The following is an 8,984-nucleotide window of genomic DNA, read 5'->3' as shown; positions in this document are numbered from 1 at the left end:
GCAGCTTCTGCAGGTTTTTCTACCTGGTAAGGTGAGTCAGGCTCACCAGAAGATACAAACTCATGAGGAGCAGGATCGAAATTCATCTCCCCTTCCTCGCGCTCTCCTGCATGGAATGGGAAAGCATGAGCCTAAAAATCTAAACAATCAAGAGAATGATCTATAGATTAGACGTTACCTCTGTCGCTAGCAGGATCATCACCAGCCAAGTCCATCTCAGATGCCCGCGAATCTGCAGGCGGCTTATGGGCTAGTCTCTTCCGCCTATCAGCACGGACAGTAGTCGAAGGTCTTGCCCGGGCAAAAGGACGGAATTCCTCTTCACTGTTTGTCGCTGTACCTGAAATATCAGATAGTGGTCAGGAATAGCAATTTGGAAATGCAGAAAGAAAAGATGGGAGACTAACCTCGCTCGAAATCTGCCTCGTAGTCTTCAGGATCTCCAAAAAGAAAAATAGGTGACTAACCTTGCTCCAAATCTGCCTCGTAATTTTCGGGATCTCCGCCTGAAACTTCTCCAGCAGAACTAAAGGCCCTGTGACCTTCTGCATCAAGTCGGCGGGTCTTGCCCCGCGCCCTCTGTGACCGAGCACCGTCCCGGATCACATGAGAATCAATCTGAGAGGCTTCTTCGGCCACCAACTCTTCAATAGGCTTCACAGGGACAGTCTTATTAGCTGCTAACAACCACCTGCAGCTCAAGAAAGTGAGGTTCAACTGTCGCTCAGCACCCGGGAGACTGAACCTAGCACCAGTGCAGCCTGTCACGGTCCACAACCATGCACGAAGACCGTCCACCAAACCTCCATGAGCCCGAAGCTGCTGGCGCGGGTTCCCGACATAAAGCTGGTCATAACCAAACTGGCGAGCGAATCGGCAGGGGAGATACGGCTCTATAAAACACTGATTCCCCACCCGGAAAGTCAAGTAGCCCGGCCTGATGTTCACTAGCCAATTAAAGCAGCCGATATCTAAATAAGTGCGATACTCCCTCGGCTTCTCCTCATCAATCAAACACTCGCCATACCGACTGGAGAACTGCGGAAAGCAAGTAGAGAATGCCCAGCACTTGTGGACCTGTAGCTGCCTCCTGATATCAGAGAATCCTCGGCCTTCCCACTCGCTATTCTCAAACAGCTGTAGTAAGGGAACAGAGTGGTCCATGGCATGCGGTACCGACATCATGTCAGAACGATGAAGGACGAACCAAGCCATCAAATAAGCATACGGAAGCTCCACCTTAGTGGTAGGAATCTGAGTCGGCGATTCCTTCTCCTCCCGTGTAAAAGCGCCAGAAATCTGTCGAAGTCCTCGATGAATGCTAGCCACCATCACCGGAAGAAGTGAAAGTTCCTTTCTGTAGGCAAGTTGAACCACAGGATAGAGCACTTCTCCATCACCGGAAGAAGGGAAAGTTCCTTTCTGTAGGCAAGTTGAACCACAGGATAGAGCACTTCTAGTGGCAGAGCGTCACCAGACTGATATGGGACCACGCATTTCTTTAACCAGATAGCGAGGTAACCGGCAAGAAGAGTCATCGGACGAATCGGTGCGGTCGCATGACATAAGAACGATCTGAATTTAGTCCCTGCAGGAAAGCCACTCTCAGGACTGCTAATGGTATAGGAGTGGGCGTCAGTCTTCTTCAGCAGCTCATTAACCTCTGAAGGAGTCAGCGGTGCCAGTTCACAAATAGCTTTGCCAGAATGGCTCTCTAGATTCCTGAATAAATATGATGCGAATTGCTTCAGGCTCACATTTGATTTGGTCCTCTTCGCTAGGGGTTTAGACTGCGCCAAAGCAATGTGATAGTGACAAGTGAGGTCCCATAAGGTCTCGTAGCGGTCGGGCATGCGATCTTTCAGCTGACTCAGTTCATGGTTGGAAGGAAAATACTCTTGGTATAACATCTGACCCATGGGCAAACCAGAAATCTTATGCATCTCATGAAGAGCCAAACCCAACTCTCCGTGCCTAGTCAGAAAGGTGTTCGAATCCGGATTATAAAGCTCGCATAAGGCAAAGAAATGCTTCGCACTAACGGGTAAACCATGCATGGTGGCACGAATGGCTGCATAAAGACCACAAGCATGCAACTAAAGACCGCAAGCGTGCAACTCCTCGCTCCATCGGCTCAAGACGTACTTCGTCATACGAGCCCACCAAAACTTGTCCAAAGAATGGACACAACCATAGAATCTGTGGCGCGGCGCAGGCATCTCCCATCCTAAGTTAGCGAGGCGATTCCTCAAAGTGGAAGCAGAGGCAAGGAACTCGTTACGGGGCGATGCATCTAGCCCCAGTACTCCAGGACGCAGTCCAACAATGTGATTCCTGCTCGAACCAGGAACTGCCTGATGAGTAATGTAGCCGCAGTGAATGCTCTCATGCTCCTCTGTCAAACGCCACGACATCTCCCGCTTCACAGCCTGACGCCTGAGCTCAGTCAAAGAACGATGTCGAGGAATCCTCGGCAAATACAAGAAACTACTGCCAGCCTTATGAAGCCACTGCTCGGCGTCGATAAATGCTGCATCGGAATCTCTGACAGAATCGCCAAACAAGAAATCAGTCTTCCTAAGAGACTGAACAGAACTAGCATCCTTCACGAGGGGCGCATCTGTAATCAGCTGACGAAGGGTTTGATGTCCACCTTCCTTCACCACTTGGGCAACCTCTGTCAACGTGCCCGGAACAAACTGGGAAGCAAGTGGAATCGGCGAAAAATCATCAGACGTCGAATAATATTCGTCACGACGCCCATTCACCGCATGCGATGAAAAGGCTCCGGAAGGATACTCCACTGAAAACAAGCAATTAAGTGTTTGTTAATTTCAGGTATAAAACTTACGAAGGGGTAAGATGGAGTCATTGCCTTATAAAGGGTGTGACGTTTTGGCCACGTTGCACCTTCATAAGATAGGGTATATCGACAATATATCCCTGCCTTATAAGGCACAACACAGCGACAAAACGCCCCCTTTATTTTGAGATATGGTTTTGACCAAGCAAAACCTATCTTTAAAGCGTCGATCCTCACCAAGGAGAATCAAGGCTTTTCCCGGTTGCCTCACCAAGGAGAACAACGGGGAGTAAAAAAGAAAAAGGACCAATTTACAAATTTCCAAGAAAAAATGGACCAATTTGTAAATTTCCAGAAAAAGTAGCTCACCGGCATAAGAGGGAGGCGCGCCATCAGTCGGCGCGATAGAGGATTGACCCCTCGCCATACGGGACATAGAAACCTACAAGGTAAATTGAGGGATCAGATCTAGAAAAGGAAAAATCCCATTTTTTATCGCAATTCCACCCCTAAAAAGGCGAGCCTGAGGCATCAAATCACACCCTCAACCCTTATATGTGACCCCGCGACTCCATACACTAGATCAAACATGAAATAGATCAAGATTGCGGAGGATTTACCTGAAGAAAAGCCCAAAATCCAATAAAGGCGAGACCTTTAAGGAAACTTGGACCACGCGCTCGAGGGGCCTGAGAGAAACTTTTTATTTGGAGTTTTTAGGGAATTTCTCAGTCCAAGATCCAAAGGAAGGCTAGATCTAATACGGATCTGAAGTTTAGAGGGAGAAAAGAGACTCGAGGGAAGAGAAACTCAGAAAAGAGGACAAAGGGGGGGCCGGCCCTAGGGTAAAGAAAAAGAAAATATATGTGATCCCGCGACTCCATATACTAGATCAAACATGAAATAGATCAAGGTGGCGGAGGATTTACCTGAAGAAAAGCCCAAAATCCAATAAAGGCGAGACCTTTAAGGAAACTTGAACCACACGCTCGAGGGGCCTGAGAGAAACTTTTTATTTGGAATTTTTGGGGGATTTCTCAGTCCAAGATCCAAAGGAAAGCTAGATCTAATACAGATCTGAAGTTTGGAGGGAGAAAAGAGGCTTGTGAGAAGAGAAATCAAGAGAAGAGAGGGAAGGGGTGGCCGGCCCTAGAAAGAGAGGGGAAGAAAAAAAAGAAAAAAAAAAAAAGGGGACCTCTTTTATAGCCTTGAACCAGATCTGGCTGAACCAGACCAGACCAGGGTTGAACCAGACCAAGCCAAATTGAGCCAGAATGAGCCAGAATGAGCCAGAATGAGCTAAATTGAGCCAGATTGAGCCTGGCTGGACCAGACCAGACCAGAATGAGCCAAATTGAGCCAGATTGAACCAGAATGAGCCAGTCTGAGCCAAATTGAACCAGTTTGAACCAAATTTGAACCAGAATTCAAATTGGAGCTGAATTAAGCATTGAAACGACTTTTGATCAACCTACGGTTCAGTCCTTCACCTATTTAACCCCTCTACCATATATTTGGAAGGGTTCGAGAGATTTTTGTACCCAAATACTGCCTCTTTGGCACAACATTTTTTTGGGCCGGTTCAGATTATTCGAACCTAAAGAATACTCCAATAAGGTATACGAGTATAAACTATTCCCTCCTCTTTGTTGAGAAGTTTCTGGAGAATATTTTTCTAAAAAAATTCTTAAGGATAACTTAACATAACTCCCAGGAGTGTATGAGTATAAACTAGACCTCCCCGCTCCAACTCCTTAAGAGCTTAAACTGTGTAGACTCCAAAATACTTACGAGTGTAAACTGTGTTAAACGCCGGACAACGCGTCACAATGAAGATTCAAAGCCGTCAAACGATGGTCAATTCCATATTGAAGCAACTAATTCGAGCTAAAAAGCCAGGAAATCAAGAATCGACTTCAAAATTCAAAATTCCGACAACGGTCAGACAATAAATGCAGCACCGTAACCCTCTCAAACATTCGACAAAGCACCGAATAGCCTGGAGGATTGAAGGAATCGAGAATAGAAGCTATTCCAAGAGCCCGTTACACCGATTGAAGGTTGGGACAGTCATATCCAAAGTATTCCAGACTCCTCTATAAAAGAACGAGACTGGAAAACTTTGGAGGGGGTATCTGTAGGCATATAAAATTGCTTATAGGTCCCTTAACACGGCTCAACACGAACTAATCGGGCGACGTATCTAAGCACGAACGTCAGTCCACAACACCGAAGCCAAGTGACACGCAATGAAGCGGATTAACAAGGCTACGAAGCTGACTAACCGCACGTGAATGACGGAATGAATCCACTCGCGTGCGGAATCAAACCAACGGTCCATGGAGTCAACGAGTCATCCAACCATATATAACGGACTCGAACTCAGACACCAAAGCCGATTTACTGCCTAATCGGGATCCAGACTTCCAAATCAGGATTCAGAACAAATCGGGGTTCAGAGCAACGCCACAGGCAAACTCGGATGAATCGCGATCGAGTCATGATTAGTTTTGGAATCAAACTCAGAGTCGGATTCATTGCCAAATCAGGAATCAAGTCAACGAATCGATTTCAGACCAATCAACCGCATAACTGGAGCCGAGCCACCCTGAGGTGGCCGCCCAGATCTGTGCCAAATGCACAGATCTGGTTGCCTATAAATAGGCGGGGTCATTCATCATTTTGGAGGACTTTTGGAAGAACTTTTGGAGAGCCGAAACTCTGCCGGATTGAGACCTCATCTTGGAGTTTTTGAAGGCTTGAAGACTTGGACGTTTGGATCTGATTCTCGGCGAGCACCCGCATCACAAAAAGGGCAGGAGTTCGAGGGGATCGAGATCTCAGATCTACGTTGTTACACTCCGGATCAAAGCTTGGTCTTTGATCCCGAGATTCGAGCGATTGTTTCCTTGGTGAAATAATCCCTCCGGCTATTATTTCCTTGGTGAAATAATACCCATTATACGCGTGATCTGTTCGGATCTAAGATCGGCGCGATGGTCCACGCAACAACCCCGGCGCAGGCACAACCCACGCAAGGTGGCATCGTGACCGAATAACAGGAGCTCGCCGATTTGTTCCGAGCAAAGAGAAAAGTTGTAATTTTTAACTTTCTTTATTTTTGATTTCATTGGTAACCGGAGATCTAAAAAAGTAACGCGGATCTTCTGTACGGAAAAAACTGTTATTCAAGATAGCAATGGAATGCATGATGTTAAGAAAGCAACGATTTTTCGAAAGCGGAACAGACGGGAAGTAAATTTTGGATTATTTCAAAATAGTTTCAGGTATTTAAACAAAAATACATTAAATAAATAGTTCACTGTATCAAAAAATTTAATCCAATTACAGAATAATTATCTACCAAAAAATGTACCATGTTGTGCTAATACAAGCAGTTATACGAAATAGTTGAAATATACACATATTGTATAATTAAAGCGAGAATAAATCAATAATAAAAATATATTTACTTACTTTAAATCAAATAATTATGACTATATTAGCGAGCAATAACATTACCAGTTATGCTATATACGACAGCTGATACGGTAATAATTTAAAATAAATAGCAATAATTTAACAGTCTAACAAATAATTACGTAATTAAATATTCAACATAACTATAAGAATTAAATACGTAATAGTATAAATAATATGACGTATTGATTTAAGTAATACGTGATAAGTATCAAGTACACAACGGATAAATCACAGAAATTTTCAATTGGGCACTTAAATTAATTTATAAATATCAAAACCATTTAAATAAATATAAAGTTAGAGCTTCAAATGCTAGAAAATTTCAGAAAATCGAGAAGAAATACAATACTGTCTTTTAAAAATAATATTAAAAAACATCAATAATTTATTTTAACGTATAATAATTTTACGTCGTCATTACAAGAATTCTTCTCACGATTTTTATCTTCGTTTAAAAAGGTAGATGGTCGGAGATACCTGTCTCTTTGCCGAAGAACTAACTCCTTTTGCACCACCTTGGCTTTAGCAGGAATAGACAACGTTTGTTCCAAACGAGTTCTGGTAGTGCTTTTTTGTGAAGCAAGATGACTGAAGTGGCATGTGTATGTCGGGATTATCGTACAATCCCTGCATTACATTAGCCAAACACAGTGGGTACTCTAAATCGCCATTTATTACTTCTTCAGCAAGTTGCCAATTACAACTATCATCTGACGATTCACCATCGTCAAGACCGATTATAAAGGGTACAATATCATTCAGTACAAAACCGCCATTGTAATCAAGCTCGGCTTCGGTGTTAGTTTCTTCCCCACTATCTGTGCCTTGCGCTGATGATTCAGTATCGGATTCAGCACCGTAAAGGAGGGCGTCGGTAAAATAGTTTTTTCAATCCCTTGAACGGTTTCTTATCCGCGACCACCGTCTTCACTTCATTATTGGTGTCTATATATTTTAAACACTGATGAAGAGTAGAGGGAACTATAAGATTACAATGGATCCATGGTCGACCCAATAGTAAATTATAGGAAGTTTTCGCGTCGATTACGTAGCACGTAACTTCGGACTTTAAATCCCCAAGTTGGCATTTTATCCGGATTTTACCCAAAGGTCTGGATCCACTGGTATTGAACCCGTATATAACGGTACCTGTGGAAGCCAGCTTACTTGTTGGGATTCCGATGTTGTACATCAACCGGAGTGGCATGATGCTAACAGCGGAACCCGGATCAACTTGGACCCGGTTAACAACGCTGGAGCCAATATATCCGGTGAAGTATAGAGGCCTATCATGCTTTGAATTCTTCACTTGCATATCATCCTTAGTGAACGTAATATGAGGGAATTTCTTGGCCGATAAATTACAAAGCTGAACTGATGATTATGTTTCTTCGCGGACCGGCTTGACTTGAGTTAGGAACGCGTCAGAATCGACTAAAGCTTCTCGCAAGGCCTCTCTAGTGTCTTTAGAGAGACGCAATAACTCATATAAAGTTATTCTCGCTGGGATGTTAGCTAGCTGAGACATGACATTAAAGCGGTAAGGAGTATTTGAACTTCCCGGTTTATCTCTCCCAATCGAACGGTTGAATCAAGACTGCTTCGGGTTCTGAGCCTCTTGAGATTGAGGCTCTTTCTCTTTTTGTTTATTGGCTGGCTTCTATTTCTAGCCGGTGCATGGGGAGTTGTAACCACCCCCAGTTCAGCTAACATTTTGGCATTCGTGCCAGAGGTTTCGGGGTATTTGTAATGATATTCATTCCCACCTCTGGTGACAAGAGCCTCTCGTTCATCTTCTGAAAGTGACAAGATGGGGATACCTTCATCATCTTTTTCGGGAATTGCTGTCGTAGGACAGCAAGCCTTGCCCTTACTCTTGGACTTCCTTTTAGATGAGGATCCTGCCCATTGCTGATCTTCGAGCAAGTCCGGGTGGACCTAAAGAATTTCGCCACTAGGAGTTACGTGTTGTACAAGTCCTTTCTGACGTTGTCCGTAAGGATCATCGTTGATAGTCTTCACTTGTACTTTGGATACGGGCTCTGGCTGAAACCATGCCAGAGGGATAGAGCCAAAGCTAATAGAAACAGCATTCGCGCCCACCTTCTTCTCTTTAGGCTACTTCGGAGTGATGATTCCAACATCGATCAAGGCCTAAATCTTGTCCTTGAGAGCATATCATGTCTTCGTAGGATGATGGACTGTTCTGTGGAATGCGCAATATCGCGGATCTGTAATTTTCTTAGCTCCCTCATGATCAATGATCGGAGGCAGCTTAATTTTGTTGTTTTCCAGCAAGTATTTGAAGATACCAGGGACCTCATCTTCCTTGAAGGAATATTCCTTTGGGAATTTTGGCTCAGAAGTTTTCTGTTGCCTTGGAGGCCGTTGTTACTATTGAGGCATTTGTTGCTTTGAAGCTTGTTGTTGCGGCTACTATTGGGGTTGTAGTTCAAACGTCTGATTCGCATCTACCGCATTCGGCTGCCCCTTCCCTTTACGAGGGGTAAAGTTCTGTTTCTGGGTATTGTTTGCTGGTTGCCCCCTTTCAGCTTTCTTCCTTTTGAGGAAGCGTTCTGCCTGCTCTCCTAGCACTTTCAACTATTTCCATGTTTTAGATGGTGCAGTGCCCATAGCTTCTAACACGTCTAAGGAAAGGTTGTTGTGGCATGTTTGGAGGATGAATTCCTCCGTGACC

The sequence above is a fragment of the Asparagus officinalis genome, chromosome 7, assembly GCF_001876935.1.
Source record: "Asparagus officinalis chromosome 7, Aspof.V1, whole genome shotgun sequence".
Classification (NCBI taxonomy): domain Eukaryota; kingdom Viridiplantae; phylum Streptophyta; class Magnoliopsida; order Asparagales; family Asparagaceae; genus Asparagus; species Asparagus officinalis.
This window is presented reverse-complemented; position numbering follows the sequence as displayed.